Source organism: Arachis ipaensis, chromosome B9 (assembly GCF_059453495.1).
Source record: "Arachis ipaensis isolate K30076 ecotype BB chromosome B9, ASM5945349v1, whole genome shotgun sequence".
NCBI classification, from domain to species: Eukaryota; Viridiplantae; Streptophyta; class Magnoliopsida; order Fabales; family Fabaceae; genus Arachis; species Arachis ipaensis.
In genome coordinates, this window is record NC_142444.1 from 80,663,401 (window position 1) to 80,678,723 (window position 15,323).

General features: G+C 36.4%; 1 non-coding gene and 1 pseudogene across 1 annotated transcript; one reads left to right on the forward strand and one right to left on the reverse strand.

Annotated features, from left to right (window-relative positions):
* The first annotated feature begins 2,381 nt into the window (after positions 1-2,381).
* On the forward strand, positions 2,382-4,857 carry LOC148545165 (uncharacterized; annotated as a pseudogene).
* Positions 4,858-14,472: 9,615 nt separating this feature from the next.
* On the reverse strand, positions 14,473-14,580 carry LOC148545166 (small nucleolar RNA R71). The gene has a single exon (XR_015901049.1). It is a non-coding gene; the product is annotated as a small nucleolar RNA R71 (small nucleolar RNA).
* Between the last annotated feature and the right edge of the window lie 743 nt (positions 14,581-15,323).

The following is a 15,323-nucleotide window of genomic DNA, read 5'->3' on the forward strand; positions in this document are numbered from 1 at the left end:
ACTACATAGCTAATGTTTGTGTTTCTAGAACCCCATGAACCAGTTGGGATCTACGATGACGCTTCATTGGAAATCCTGGAGTGCGTCCCGATATAACATTTGAAACCTGATGCACCACTATTTCGTGGTACATTTTGTACTTAATTGAGTGGATTTTATCCACTAAACTCACACTTATTCATATAATTCTCATGTTTTACATTTTCCTTCCTAATTCTGTGCTATGATTGAAAACATGCTTCTTTAGCCTTAAATTACTAATTTTAATTCTCTCTTATTAGCATTCGATTCCATGATATGTGTGTTAAGTGTTTCCAGGGTTTATAGGGTAGGAATGACTTAGAGGATGGAAAGGAAGCATGCAAAAGTGGAAGGAATACAAGAAATTGAAGGAATTGTTATGCTGTCAATCCTGACCTCTTCGTACTAAATCGACTATAACTTGAGCTACACAGGTCCAAATGAGGTAGTTCCAGTTGCGTTGGAAAGCTAACATCCGGGGCTTCGAAATGATACATAATTTGCCATTGTTGCCATGCTGTTAGGCGATGCGCACACGTGGATCACGTGTACGCGTGACCTTCCGAAAGTTCAATCGACGCGTACGCGTGGGCCTATCAGAGCCACATGCTGGACGTATCAGAAATTGCTGGGGGCAATTTCTGGGCTGTTTTTGGCCCAGTTTTAAGCCTGAAAAACACAGATTAGAGGCTGCAGAGTGGGAAAATCACATTCATTCATTCATACAACTTTCATTGAGATAATTTTAGGTTTTAGATGTAGTTTTCTAGGGAGAGAGGCTCTCTCCTCTCTCTTCATTTTAGGATTCTTAGGTTTAACTATTTTCAATTTCAGATTTCTATCTAAGTTTAATTTGGTTTCTCTTCTACTGTTATTTGCTCTAGCATTCTAGTTTATTTATTTTCCTTGTTGATTACTTTTATGTTACTACTTTAGTTTAAGAATTCTCATGTTAGATTTGATTTTCTATTAAATGCAATTTGAGGTATTTTATATTTATGATTGCTCTCTTCAATTTATGTTATTGATGCTTTCAATTGGTTGTTTGGATTTTATATTCCTTGTTAGTTTTCTATGTTTTTATGTTATGCCTTCTAAGTGTTTGATAGAATGCTTGGTTGGGTTTTAAATTAGATTTATCTCCTCTTGGCTTTGGTTGAGTACTTGGAGACTCTTGAGTTATCAAACTCCTTTGTTGATTGATAATTGAAAGTTTCTAGTTGATTTGGATCCCTCTAAAGCTAGTCTTTCCTTAGGAGTTGACTAGGACTTGAGGAATCAAATTGATTCATCCACTTGACTTCCCTCATAGTTAGAGGTTAACTAAGTGGGAGCAATGGACAATTGATGTCACAATTGATAAGGATAGCTAGGATAGGACTTCTAATTCTCATACCTTGCCAAGAGCTTTCTTAATTATTAGTTTATTTTCTTATCATTTACATTACTTGTTCAACCTTCTAAAAACCCAATAAGATACTTTTCCATAACTAATAGTAACATACTTCCCTGCAATTCCTTGAGAGACGACCCGAGGTTTAAATACTTTGGTTTAATTTTATTGGATTTGTTTTAGTTACAACCAAACTTTTGTATGAAGGGATTCTTTGTTGGTTTAGAAACTATACTTGCAACGAGGTTTCATTTGTGAAATTCTAGACCGTCAAAAATTCGTTCATCAAAATGGCGCCGTTGCCGGGGAATTGCAAACGTGTGCATTGTTATTGGTTATTGTGAATATTGTGAATAATTTTGCTTTTTTGTTTCTCTATTATTTGTCTCTAGTTTTAGGAGTTTAGTTTCATTATTCCTTATTAGTTTTTGTTTTTATTTTCTTGTGATACTATGAACTCTCATCCCTTTGGCTACGAGTTTGGTTCAAATCATGTTGTAAGGAATGGAAGCTATAATGAGAACATGCATCAAGGTTGGAGCAATCAAGGATGGAAGGGGCCACAAGGATTTGATCAACTCTTTCGGCAACAACCTCCTCCGGTCTCATATAGGTATAACTCCAATCCTAATGCATATCAATCTAATGGATGTGGTAGTCCTTATTGTACTTGTCAACAAGCCCCACCATATGCCTATGACCCCCTCCTCAATATAGCTTTACACCACCTTACTCACAAGCCCCCTACTACCAAACACCCTCATATGATCCTAACACATATCCACCATATCAAGCACCCTATGAGTCGTATGAACCATACATAGAACCACCCCAATTCCAACCCAGCTACTCACAAGAACTACCACCTCCATATACACCATATCCATATCCATCAACCCAAGAGCCATACGTTCCTAATCATGCAATCTGAGTGAAACAAGAATTAAAGGATCGTCTCAAGGAAACAATGGATCGATTTCAAGCAACTATTCATCAATTGGAGTGAGTGGTATGCCGAAGAGCACACAAAGCTCTTATGGCTAAAGAATCTCAACTTGAGAACAAGGAACTGAAGTGTGTTGTGCAACGAGCGGAAAAGATGGAGAGTGATGAACCACCACATCCTTATTATGATGAACCACCCTCTTATCATGAACCTTTCCTCCCAAGTAATGAGCCCTCATATCCACCTCAATCTTCAATGCATGACACTTTTGGTGTTCTTCTTCAAGGGCAAAGAGAGATGAAAAGAGAAGTACTAGAATTCACAGCTGCCTTGACCGAGGTAGTAATTCGATTAGCTTCTCAACATTTGAACACTCAAAGTACTCCCATGGCTACATGTGGAGAATCAATAGAATAGCCTAGCATGAAAGAGACACTAGAAACTCCGGTGGACAATGAGGAACGTGGCTTTGTATTGGAACAAGTGGAGGAAGCCGTAATAGTTGAAGAGAAAGAAGTGGTTGAAGACTTAGGAGATACTGAATCTCCATGGGAATCAAGAGTTGTAAAGTATTCCTCCAAGAAGATTGAAATTGATGTCAAGAAGGCTAGTGCACAACCCCCATGGCATATTCCCTATGAAGACTTAGACGGGATAGATCAAGAAGCAAGTTCCCTTGGGGATGAGGATCATGAATCAAGTCCTCCTAGTGATGAATTTACATCCGCAAATAAACTCCGTGAATATGAAGACCCTTCTTTGATTGAGTCTGAGAATGATGTGGAAGCGGAAGTCCTTCGGAAAAGGTGGACGGAAGTTGAATATGCTTTGTCAAGATCATTAGAGACTTCTCTACCTAGGTTGCCATCTACTCCTTCATTTGAGTGGGTAAGACTTATCTCTATTCGCTTTACTGTCCCACTTGAATATGGTATTCTTGAAACGGATGGCCAACTTAGGAGGCTTTGTGGCATTAAGCGTACGAAAAGGATGTTTAGTAGTTGGAGTTGTAAATCAAGGCTCATCAAGGTTGATACTTCAAGAGCTAGATGCAAGGATGGAACTAGTGAACATTTGGTTGGATCTAAAAGAAGAGTTTAGTATTGCATTGAGAATTCGGCTTGCTTGCCACCTGGTTAGAGCGATGGTGATCCACTTCAGGACGGGTGTAGAAACAAGATTTGGGATCCGGGCATCCAAGAGGATCAACTTTGGGAGCTCAAAACTTATGAAGAACTCCATCAAAGCTTGGGGAATTTACCTAGAATCGATAGAGCTTATTGGAAGTCCAAGCGTTGGTGGCAGATTCAAGATGAGTTCAAGCGCAAGCCACCATGACACGGGGCTCACCAAATGTCCAACTTAAGGACATTAACTAAAAGTGCTAGGTGGGAAACAACCCACCATGGTATGATTGTCACTTCTTATTATTAGTTTTATTTTATTTTTATCACTGTTCATTTATAAAATTCTGCATAATCACCTGCATTGTGCATAAAAAAAAATCTGCGATCGATGCGCACGCGTCACATGCAGGTTCGCAATATTAATGAAAGGGACAGAGAGTTGCGATGGAGATGCGCAGTAGGGTGCATGGCACACAAGCCACCCCACGCGTACGCGTGCCTCACGTGTACGAATCCCCTACATTCTTGTCAATCCACGCGTAAGCGTCAGCGACGCGTACGTGTGGAATAAAAAATCGGCGTAGTAAGGTAATTGAACAGAGAGTTAGGCTGCCACTGTACTGGAATCGTGCGAGTAGTCACGCGTACGCGTGACTGACGCTCACGCGCCAGTCTGCATTTTTGGCCACCCACGCGTACGCGTGGGCGATGCTTACGCGTCGCATGGCTAATTCAATTTTCACGCTTACGCATGATGCATGCGCACGCGTCGTACCCTGTTTTTCATTTGTTACTTCTTTCTTCTCTCCTTTCTACTTCTTTCTTCCTCCTTTCTTACTTTCTTCTTCTTTATTTCTTTAACTTCTCATCCTTATTCTCTTTCATTCTATTTTCCTTACTGCATTTGCATACTTTTCTTCCTTGCATTTAAATTTGGTTCATGTTTTTTATTTTTTTTCTACGTTTATTATTTTCTCCGTTGGTGTTAAATGTTCTTATTCAACTGTTGTATCTTTTCTGGTATTATTTTGGTGCTTAGTGACTTGTTTTACACTGTTGGGTGATATTATTTATCTGTCAATGCCAATCTTTTATGATACATGTGTTCCTTTTGCATTGACATGAATTTATATTGTCTTTCATTACCTACTATCTCTTCCCCATTTTTGCAATTTTTACACTATTGATATGCCATGTGCTTCTACTATTTTCTCACTTACATGTTGTAGCTACCATGTAATTGAGACCCTCATTATTTGGCATTAACCCAATCATATTTTATTTGTTTTCTATCTTTGTTTTTGGGTTACTTTTCTTCCCTTTTCTCATCTTTCAGGATGGCCATCAAGAAGGGAAATGGAAAACTTTAACATGGGGCAACAAACAAGTACCTACGTACATTCTTTGGAAAAAGCATCAGTTGTAGCAGCCCATCCACTTGCACATCTTAGTATGCACCGAGGACGGTGCAATATTTAAGTGTGGGGAGGTCAATACTGACTTCCGTGGGTTAGCTATCCCCTTCTCAACACCAATGTTTTATTTTCTTTGTTAGTTCATTGTTGCATTTGCATGTTTGATTGCATGTTTGCTTGATTTTGTGCATATTTTACCAATACTTGGTTGAAGTGACGAATTCTTTTTCAAGAAACTTTTCATAGCATTTCACTAATTTGAATTTAAATTTTTGTTAAACTTGCTTGAAGAATTTTATTTTGGAACATGGTTTAGAGCTCAAACATACAAAACCAGTGAGATTTTTGAGCCTATTTGATTGGTTGCATTTTACCATCAAATATTTTATTTTTGGTGTGTATTTTTCTCTCTAAAATTGTGATCTTTGTCTTGCTTAATTCTATATTTCCATTATTTGATGTATGCATGCACTTATATGATTGAGGCCTTGTTTCACTGAGCTTACATACCCATATGGCCTTAACCTTTTCATTATCCTTTGTAAACCAATGTTGAGCCTACTTATCCTATTTGTTCTTTACTCTAGCACATCATTAACTCTAAGCGTAAAATAATAATATCCTTAATTTGAATCCTTGGTTAGCTTAGACTAGTGAGAGTGTTCATAATTTAAGTGTGGGGAAGTTGGGTGATGTGGCAGAAATTGGCGAGTAAGGAATGATTATAAAATATGCGTTGCAAGTATCGTTCTCAACCAACCAGAAATCCGCTTATCAATTTCGAAGAGTGTCACAGAAATTAAAATTGAAATACTGGGAGTATGAATCCCAGGTCGTCTCCCAACGAGTTGCAGAAAAAGTGTGCTATTTTATTAATCAGATGTTTTCAAAAAGATTTGAGTTGAATGGCAGAAAATTAAATTAGAGAATTTATATAAGTTTAAATAAAAACCTTGACTGGGAGTTGATTAACTGGAAGCCTTATTCTTGTTGGAATACTCTCAATATTAATTGACAATTGAGGGTTATTATGTTTAGTTGCTCCTTACTAAGTAAGGAAAAGTTAAACAAGTTGGAATGCTGTTTCTATCCTCAAGTTCCAATCCGCTCTTGGGAGGATTGGTGTTAGTGACTAGAGAGCAATCCAACAATAAATCTAATTACAATCTTTCTCTTGAGCATCTCAACTCAAGGGTTCCTTTCAATGATCTCCCCATCAAGTTAGGGAACTACTCGCTCATTGTAAATGTAAAATTCATAACATAAGAAAGGGAATTAAAGAAAGACATGATAAATAATGATCAAAAGATTAATTAAAAATAAAAGTAATTCTTGTATTAATAAATGCTAAAATAATCCAATAGTAAAATTAAGTAAATTAAGGAACATGGAAGAGTAAGAGACAAGTAAAGAGAACGAACTAGAATGTCGAAGTCTTGATGAGGCAATAACTCTTCTCAATATCCCAACGCAAAAGCAATGAAAATAACAAATCCTAAAAACTATAGATGTGTAAAGAGAAAACCTAGAGGAGAGGAAAACTAGATCTAAAAACTAAAACTATGCGGAATGAAAGTTGTTTTTGGTTTCTTCATGTTCTCTGGCTCTAGTATGCTTTTCTGGGCCGAAAACTGGGTCAAAATAAGGCCCAAAATTGCCCCCAGCGATTCTGCAGATTATGCAGATCGTGCATGTCACGCAGACGCGTCATTCAGGCGGACGCGTCATTCGGCGTTTCGCTTTGCCACGCGGGCGCGTCATCCACGCCTCCGCATCACTTGTGCAGTTTCCAATTCGCGCGGCCGCGTCATCCATGCGGCCACGTCATTGCGATTTTCTCTCTTCCGCGCGGTCACATCATTCATGCGGCCGCGTCGCTTCTCGCTGGTCATCTCCTCAATTTCTTGTGTTCCTTTCATTTTTTGCAAGCTTCCTTTCCAATCTCTAACTCATTTATTCCCTATAAAGCCTGAAACACTTAACACACAGATCACGGCATCGAATGGAATAAAGGAGAAATAAAATACATATTTAAAAGTCTCTAGGAAGCAAGTTTTCAATCATGCAATAACTTTAGGAAGGAATTATAAATTCATGCTTATTTAATGAATAAGTGGGTAAAGATCATGATAAAACCACATAATTAAACACAATATAAACCATAAAATAGTGGTTTATCATTGGGTTTGGAAACATTTGGTTTTAAGAATTGGGTGTTGTATATCTTTATGAAAATGTAAAAGAAATGTTTAGGACATGATCATGCATTCAATAATTTAACCATAAGCATTGAGAAAAAAATAAAAAATAAAAAAATAAAAAAATAAAAAAATAAAAATAAAATCACAAAGAAAAAAAAAAAGGAGAAAAAAAAAAAAAGAAAAAGAGTAAATAATAAAAGGGGACAAAATGCCCCAAAGTAAATTGTGATAGTAATGCATATGTATTGTACTCAAAATCGGATGCATGAATATGTGGTAAACATAGTAAATGGGTAGTTAGATTTTGTATTGTGATTACATGGATTATCTTAAGTTATGTGGGAGATTTAAGTTAAATAAGGATTTAGATTTTAGTCCACTTGGCCAAATACAATCCTACCTTGACCCTGACCCCATTACAATCTTTAAAAGACCTCCTGATATGTGTATTTGTGTATTAAATTTTTGTTGATTGGTAGAAGAAGAGCAAGTCTTAGAAAGCAATGTTAGTAGAGAATTGAGAGAATCGAACCTTAAACTCTTGAGTAATTAGAGTGTATACACTCCCGGTGAGGGTTCGATGCTTGATTCTTTGTTCCCGGCTTTCATGAGCTATTTTCTTCTGCAAGTTTATTTGTAATTTATTTTGTGATTTGAATTAGTGGAATCCAGTTTATGTTTGTCTTGGAGAATTCGTTTACTTTTAACCAAGTAGGTAAAAGTATTTTTGCATGTAGTTGCATTTATATAGATAGGTTGCATTTCATAATTTCTACCATTCCTCTTCACTGCTTTGTAGCATCTCGTGAGCTTAGCATGAGGACATGCTACTATTTAAGTGTGGGGAGATTTGATGCACCACTATTTCGTGGTACAGTTTGTACTTAATTGAGTGGATTTTATCGACTAAACTCACACTTATTCATATAATTCGCATGTTTTACATTTTCCTTCCTAATTCTGTGCTATGATTGAAAACATGCTTCTATGGCCTTAAATTACTAATTTTAATTCTCTCTTATTACCATTCGATGCCGTGATATGTGTGTTAAGTGTTTCCAGGGTTTATAGGGAAGGAATGACTTAGAAGGTTGAAAGGAAGCATGCAAAAGTGGAAGGAATACAAGAAATTGAAGGAATTGTTATGCTGTCAACCTTGACCTCTTCGTACTAAATCGACCATAATTTGAGCTACAATGGTCCGAATGAGGCGGTTTCATTTGCGTTGGAAAGCTAACATCCGGGGCTTCGAAATGATATATAATTTGTCATAGTTGTCATGCTGTTAGGAGACGCGAAGGCGTGGATCACGCGTACGCATGACCTTGCGAAAGTTCAATCGACGCGTACGCGTGGGCAACGAATACGCGTGACAGAGCCACATGCTAGACATATCAGAAATCATTGGGGGCAATTTCTAGGCTATTTTTGGCCCAGTTTCAGGCCCGAAAAACACAGATTAGAGGCTGCAGAGTGGGGGAATCACATTCATTCATTCATACAACTTTCATTGAGATAATTTTAGGTTTTAGATGTACTTTTCTAGGGAGAGAAGCTCTCTCCTCTCTCTAGGTTTTAGGATTCTTAGGTTCAGCTATTTTCAATTTTAGATTTCTATCTTAGTTTAATTTGGTTTCTCTTCTACTCTTATTTGCTCTAGGATTCTAGTTTATTTAGTTTCGTTGTTGATTAATTTTATGTAGCTATTTTAGTTTATGAATTCTCATGTTAGATTTGATTTTCTATTTAATGTAATTTGAGGTATTTCATATTTATGATTGCTGTCTTCAATTTATGTTATTGATGCTTGCAATTAGTTGTTTGGATTTTATATTCCTTGTTAGTTTTCTATGTTTTTATGTTATGCCTTCCAAGTGTTTGATAGAATGCTTGATTGGGTTTTAGGTTAGATTTCTCTCTTCTTGGCTTTGGTTGAGTAAGTGGAGACTCTTGAGTTATCAAACTCCTTTTTTGATTGATAATTGAAAGTTGCTAGTTGATTTGGATCCCTCTAAAGCTAGTCTTTCTTTAGGAGTTGACTAGGACTTGAGGAATCAAATTGATTCATCCACTTGACTTTCCTTCATAGTTAGAGGTTAACTAAGTGGGAGCAATGGACAATTGATGTCACAATTGATAAGGATAGCTAGGATAGGACTTCTAATTCTCATACCTTGCCAACAGTTTTCTTAATTATTAGTTTATTTTCTTATCATTTACATTCCTTGTTCAACCTTTTAAAAACCCAAAAAGATACTTTTCGATAACCAATAGTAACATACTTCCCTGCAATTCCTTGAGAGATGACCCGAGGTTTAAATACTTCGGGTTAATTTTATTGAGTTTGTTTTAGTGACAACCAAACTTTTGTTAGTGGATTCTTTGTTGGTTTAGAAATACTTGCAACGTGGTTTCATTTGTGAAATTCTAGACCGTCAAAAATCCGTTCATCAGTACCTAGTGAATTATTAAGTGTAGAGGTACGTAAGAAAGGAGAAAAATATGTGGGTATAAATTTAGGCTTGAATTTTGATTGGGTTTGACATAGAGTGGCATTTGATTTCAATTATGATAAGTGGAAATTCATTGGTTGTTTAGTATGTCGAATTGTAGTATTACACTTAAAGTAAAGATGAATAACCAAAATAGATACTCTAGTGTTGTTGAGGTCCTAGGTAATACAAGTATTGAGATTGAGGATTTAATAAGACCTTGAGTTAAGCATAGAGATGGTATAAGGCCCTAAGTTATTACTTAGTCTTAGGATGAGCATAAACCCTATTTGGATTAAGTTGAGGGAGTTCAGAAGTAAGCCTAGGTTTTGTAATCCGATAATGATATATGACTTGACTAAATAATTGGATTAGTTAATTAATTAGGGGGCAGAAATATCAGAGTGGTGATGAGCAGATAATTTATATGCTTTTTGGCATTGTTTTTAGGTAGTTTTCAGTATGTTTTAATTACTTTTTAGTATATTTTTATTAGTTTTTATTCAAAATTCACATTTCTGGACTTTACTATGAGTTTGTGTATTTTTCTGTGATTTCAGGTATTTTCTGGCTAAAATTGAGGGACCTTAGCAAAAATCTGATTCAGAGGCTGAAAAAGGACTGCGATGCTGTTGGATTCTGACCTCCCTACACTCGAAGTGGATTTTCTGGAGCTACAGAAGCCCAATTGGCGCCAAGTTTTTGGTGCCGTTGCCGGGGATTGTTCGAGTTTGGACAACTGGTGGTTCATTTTGTTGCTCAGTGATGAGCGGATAATTTATACGCTTTTTGGCATTGTTTTTAGTATGTTTTTAGTTGGATCTAGTTATTTTTAGGGATGTTTTCACTAGTTTTTATGTTAAATTCACATTTCTGGACTTTACTATGGGTTTGTGTGTTTTTCTGTGATTTCAGGTATTTTCTGGCTGAAATTGAGGGACTTGAGCAAAAATCAGATTCAGAGGTTGAAGAAGGACTACTGATGCTGTTGGATTCTGACCTCCCTGCACTCAAAGTGGATTTTCTAGAGCTACAGAACTCAAAATGGCGCGCTTCCAATTGCGTTGGAAAGTAGACATCTAGGGCTTTTCAGCAATATATAATAGTCTATACTTTGGCCGAGGTTTAACGACGTAAAAGGGCGTTGAACACCAGTTCTATGCTGCTGTCTGGAGTTAAACGCCAGAAACAAGTCACAAACCAGAGTTGAACGCCAGAAATACGTTACAACCTGGCGTTCAACTCCAGAAAGAGCCTCTGCACGTGTAACATTCAAGCGCAGCCCAAGCACACACCAAGTGGGCCCCGGAAGTGGATTTATGCATCAATTACTTACTTCTGTAAACCCTAGTAGCTAGTTTATTATAAATAGAACTTTTTATTATTGTAAAAGACATCCTGGATTGTATTCTGATCCTGTGATCACGTTTTAGGGGGCTGGCCATTCGGCCATGCCTGGACCTTTCACTTATGTATTTTTAACGGTAGAGTTTCTACACTCCAAAGATTAAGGTGTGGAGCTCTGCTGTTCCTCAAAGATTAATGCAAAGTACTACTGTTTTCTATTCAATTCATCTTTTTTTGCTTCTAAGATATTCATTCGCACTTCAACCTGAATATGATGAACGTGGCAATCATCATCATTCCTTATGAACGCGTGCCTGACAACCACTTCCGTTCTACCTTAGATTGAATGAGTATCTCTTAGATCTCTTAATCGGAATCTTCGTGGTGTAAGCTAGAAAGATGGCGGCATTCAAGAGAATCCGGAAAGTCTAAACCTTGTCTGTGGTATTCCGAGTAGGATTCAATGATTGAATGACTGTGACGAGCTTCAAACTCGCGAGTGCTGGGCGTAGTGACAGACGCAAAAGGAGGGTGAATCCTATTCCAGCATGATCGGGAACCTCAGATGATTAGCCGTGCCGTGACAGGGCATCTTGGACCATTTTCACAAGAGGAGGGGATGTAGCCACTGACAACGGTGATGCCCTTGCATAAAGCCAGTCATAGAAAGGAGTAAGACAGATTGGATGAAGACAGCAGTAAAGCAGAGGTTCAGAGGAATGATTGCATCTCCAAACGCTTATCTGAAATTCTCACCAATGATTTACATAAGTATTTCTATCCTTCTTTTATTACTTATTTTCGAAAACCCCATTACTATTTTATATCTGCCTGACTGAGATTTACAAGGTGACCATAGCTTGCTTCATACCAACAATCTCCGTGGGATCGACCCTTACTCACGTAAGGTTTATTACCTGGACGACCCAGTGCACTTGCTGGTTAGTTATGCGAAGTTGTGAAGATATGTTTAGACCATGGTTCTGTGCATCCATTTTTGGTGCCATTGCCAGGGAATCAATTTCGAATAATAATTCACAACCTGAGTAACAATTTCGCATACCAAGTTTTTGGCACCGTTGCCGGGGATTGTTCGAGTTTGGACAACTGACGATTCATCTTGTTGCTCAGATTATGTAATTTTCTTCTTATTTTGTTTTCAAAAAGTTTTCAAAAATTTTTAAAAAATATTTTCTTCTTTTTTGTTTTTTCCAAAAAAATGTTTTCAAAAAAAAATTTAAATAAATAAATGTTTTCAAAAATATACTTTTCTTCAGAATTTTTAAGACTGAATTCTAGTGTTTCATGAAGCATGTTGAAGCCTATCTGGCTATAAAGCCATACCCAAACTGCTTTAGGATTGGTCTTCAACTAATCACCTCAATGGAGCCATGCCCAATTCTTCTGGATAGGGTATGTCAGGCGTGTTATGTCTGAGTTACATACTAAAGCTTGGCTGGCTATTAAGCCATGCCTGACCCTTTGATTGGAGCTTCAGACTAAAGAGCATAAGATTCCTGGAATTCATATTAAAAATTTTGGAATCCTTATTTCTTTTTCAAAATGATTTTCGAAACAATTAAAAGAAAATACAAAAAATTCATAAAATCATAAAAATCAAAAATATTTTTGTGTTTCTTGTTTGAGTCTAGAGTCAGATTATAAGTTTGGTGTCAATTGCATATTCATCTTCTTCATGATCTTCAAGTTGTTCTTGGTAAGTCTTCTTGTTTGATCTTGATGATTTTTTGTTTTGTGTTGTATGGTGTTTCTCATATGCATTCTTGAATTCTTAGTGCCTAAGCATTAAAGATTTCTAAGTTTGGTGTCTTGCATGTTTTCTTTGCATATAAAAAATTTTCAAAAATATGTTCTTGGTGTTCATCTTGACATTCAAAGTGTTCTTGGTGTTCATCTTGACATTCATAGCATTCTTGCATGCATTCATTGTTTTGATCTAAAAATCTCATGCATTGCATCATTTTCATGGTTTTCTCTCTCATCATTAAAAATTCAAAAATCAAAAAAATATCTTCCCCTTTTTCTCTCTTAAAATTTCGAAAATTAGATTTGACTTTTTCAAAAATTTTTAAAATCTAGTTGTTTTTATGAGTCAAATCAAAATTTTCAATTTAAAAATCTTATCTTTTTCAAAATCTTTTTCAAAAATCAAATCTTTTTCATTTTTTTTAGTTATTTTCGAAATTATAAAAATATTTTTCAAAAATATTTTTCTTAATTTTATCTCATAATTTTCGAAAATAACATCATCAATTAATGTTTTGATTCAACAATTTCAAGTTTGTTACTTGCTTGTTAAGAAAGATTCAAACTTTGAGTTCTAGAATCATATCTTGTGATTTCTTGTGAATCAAGTCATTAATTGTGATTTTAAAAATCAAATCTTTTTCAAAACTAATTTCAATCATATCTTTTCAAAAATATCTTCTTATCTTATCTTTTTCAAAAATTTGATTTTAAAATATCTTTTCTAACTTCCTATCTTCTTATCCTTTCAAAATTGATTTTCAAAATTTGTTTCAACTACCTAACTAACTTTTTGGTTGTTTCCTATCTTTTTTAAAACCACCTAACTAACTCTCTCTCTCTCTAATTTTCGAAAATATCTTCCTCTTTTTCAAAATTTCTTTTTAATTAAACTAATTATTTTATTTTTTATTTAAATTTTTAAAAAACTATTAACCCTTTTCAAAATGAATTTTCGAAAATTACTAACCTTTTTCAAAAACTATTTTCGAAAATCACTAACTCTTTTTCAAAAATTATTTTCGAAAATCTTCTCCCTCTCTCATCTTATTCTATTTGTGTATTCATCTACTAACATCTCTTCCTCACATCACTCACCAAATTCGAACTCCCTCTTCTATCTGTGTTCGAATTTTTTCTTCTTCTCTTCTTCTACTAACAATAAGGAACCTCTTTACCGTGACATAGAGGATTCCTCTTCTTTTCTTTTTCTCTTCTCTTTCTTATGAGCAGGGACAAAGAAAAAGGCATTCTTGTTGAAGCTGATCCAGAACCTGAAAAGACTCTGAAGAGGAAACTAAGAGAAGCTAAATTACAACAATCCAGAGACAACCTTATTGAAAATTTTGAACAAGTAAAGGAGATGGCAGCCACACCCAACAACAATAATGCAAGGAGGATGCTTGGTGACTTTACTGCACCTAATTCCAAATTTACATGGAAGAAGCATCTCCATTCCTGCCATTGGAGCAAACAACTTTGAGCTGAAACCTCAGCTAGTTTCTCTGATGCAGCAGAACTGCAAGTTTCATGGACTTCTATCTGAAGACCCTTTTCAGTTCTTAACTGAATTCTTGCAGATATGTGATACTGTTAAGACTAATGGAGTAAATCCTGAAGTCTACAGGCTCATGCTTTTCCCTTTTGCTGTAAGAGACAGAGCTAGAATATGCTTGGACTCTCAACCTAAAGACAGCCTGAACTCTTGGGATAAGCTGGTCACAGCTTTCTTAGCCAAGTTCTTTCCTCCTCAAAAGCTGAGCAAGCTTAGAGTGAATGTTCAAACCTTCAAACAAAAAGATGGTGAATCCCTCTATGAAGCTTGGGAAAGATACAAGCAGCTGACCAAAAAGTGTCCTTCTGACATGCTTTCAGAATGGACCATCCTGGATATATTCTATGATGGTTTATCTGAATTATCAAAGTTGTCATTGGATACTTTCGCAGGTGGATCCATTCACCTAAAGAAAACGCCTGCAGAAGCTCAAGAACTCATTGACATGGTTGCTAATAACCAGTTCATGTACACTTCTGAGAGGAATCCTGTAAGTAATGGGATGCCTATGAAGAAGGGAGTTCTTGAAATTGATACTCTGAATGCCATATTGGCTCAGAACAAAATATTGACTCAGCAAGTCAATATGATTTCTCAGAGTCTAACTGGAATGCAAGCTGCATCCAACAATACTCAAGAGGCTTCTTATGAAGAAGAAGCTTATGATCCTGAGAACCCTGCAATAGCAGAGGTAAATTACATGGGTGAACCTTATGGAAACACCTATAATCCATCATGGAGAAATCATCCAAATTTCTCATGGAAGGATCAAAAGCCTCAACAAGGCTTTAATAATGGTGGACGAAACAGGTTTAGCAACAGCAAGCCTTTTCCATCATCCACTCAGCAACAGACAGAGAATTCTGAGCAGAATCCATCTAGCTTAGCAAACTTAGTCTCTGATCTATCCAAGGCCACTGTAAGTTTCATGAATGAAACAAGGTCTTCCATTAGAAATTTGGAAGCACAAGTGGGCCAGCTGAGTAAAAGGATCACTGAAATCCCTCCTAGTACCCTCCCAAGCAATACAGAAGAGAATCCAAAAGGAGAGTGCAAGGC